Source organism: Pteropus alecto, unplaced genomic scaffold (assembly GCF_000325575.1).
Source record: "Pteropus alecto unplaced genomic scaffold, ASM32557v1 scaffold8, whole genome shotgun sequence".
NCBI lineage: Eukaryota > Metazoa > Chordata > Mammalia > Chiroptera > Pteropodidae > Pteropus > Pteropus alecto.
The window spans coordinates 11,981,210-11,982,711 of NW_006494609.1; positions in this window are offsets into that span (position 1 = coordinate 11,981,210).

A 1,502-nucleotide genomic window follows, 5' to 3' on the forward strand; every position below is an offset into this window, starting at 1 on the left:
TCAGATCATAGTTATGTAAGTAGTAACTCTCATTGGCTGATCAGCCAGGCCCTAGATGGTGTTAATTAGTCTTTAAAACCAGTACTGAAACAATACAAAATTAAATCATATTCGATCAATCATAACAATTAGTACTGAGCCACATGGCTGAAGACTTAAAAGAAAATGGATGAACTATAAAATATGAGCAGCCAGGTCAAAAGAAAGTGAACACTTTTAAATACACAAATCTTTTTTAAAAAATGTATCACTTATTACTAGTAGTGGAACCTACTTCAGAGCACAATTAAAACTAACAGAATAATAATGTCTTTTTACTCTTTATATAATATTTTGTATATATCCATTTAGTGATACTCAAAAATAGTTTTTGGAGAGCAGAATCTTGCTCTAAAAAAACATAACACAGAAGACCGATCTGTTTTACAACAGATACAACCTGGAGATGTTATGGTAGAGATGAGCCATTTGAGACAAAGACATAGGCACTAACACATACTTTCCAGAGACCTGAAGAGGTCTTGGGGATCCCTCCTTCTGGGGAGTCATTAGGACTCTGTCATTTTCAGACCACTGCATTTGAATATTTGGATCTTAAGAACTGCCCCGAGAAAAAGTGCTATTATCTCAGAGAAAGCGGAGCCTGAGTGACATGGAGATTCGACCAAGTTCCTGTGCCAGCAGCACTGTCTTTTCCAAATCCAAAGTGGTTGTCCTTTTTGATGGCACTACATTTGTCTATAGGAGAAAATTGTAGCTACGTGCTAACAAAATAGAAGTCACGACAGAAAAGAGGTTAGCATAGGTGAATGTTGAACAGCCAAATATGATTAATTTGGTGTAACAATTACAGAAACACTATGAATGCGTTTGGACCTGAATAATTATGAAATCGAGGGGGAGCAGTGTTTGCCACCTCCAAATATGCTTTTGGGGATATAGATTATTTTAAGCTAGTTATGTTTAAGAAGCAAAGAATCAAAGAATCTTTGACTTCCCCCTTAATTGTCTAAAAGAATTCAGATGGAGGACCTGCTCCAGGAAGGAAGCTATTATCATGGATAACTGTAGCTTAATATGAACTAAGTGTGATACTCAGGGAGGAACCTAGAAACGGCCCTTTGGTCAAAGTCCTCTCTGTGTTCCACTGTTGAAGAAGTTCCAGCAAAGATTTATTTACTAAACATTTGCTTTTTCATCTCCATGTGAATTGACTCCCTTCCCTTTGAACCACCCCCTTCTCTTTAGCTCCAAATGAAATATTAGCTTCAACTGTTCAGTGTGTTCTCAGGTCCCATATTCTTATGGTATCCCTGTATATACATATGTAATAAATTTGATTATTTCCTCCAGTTAATCTGTCTCATGCTAATTTGATTATTAGTCCAGCCAGAAAAATTTAGAAAAGCAAGAGGAAAAATTATTTTTCTTCCCCAATACAATCAAGATTCTACAAGCAAACCAATAAAATAGAAGCCTTCTCTGGATCATTTAAAGTGGGA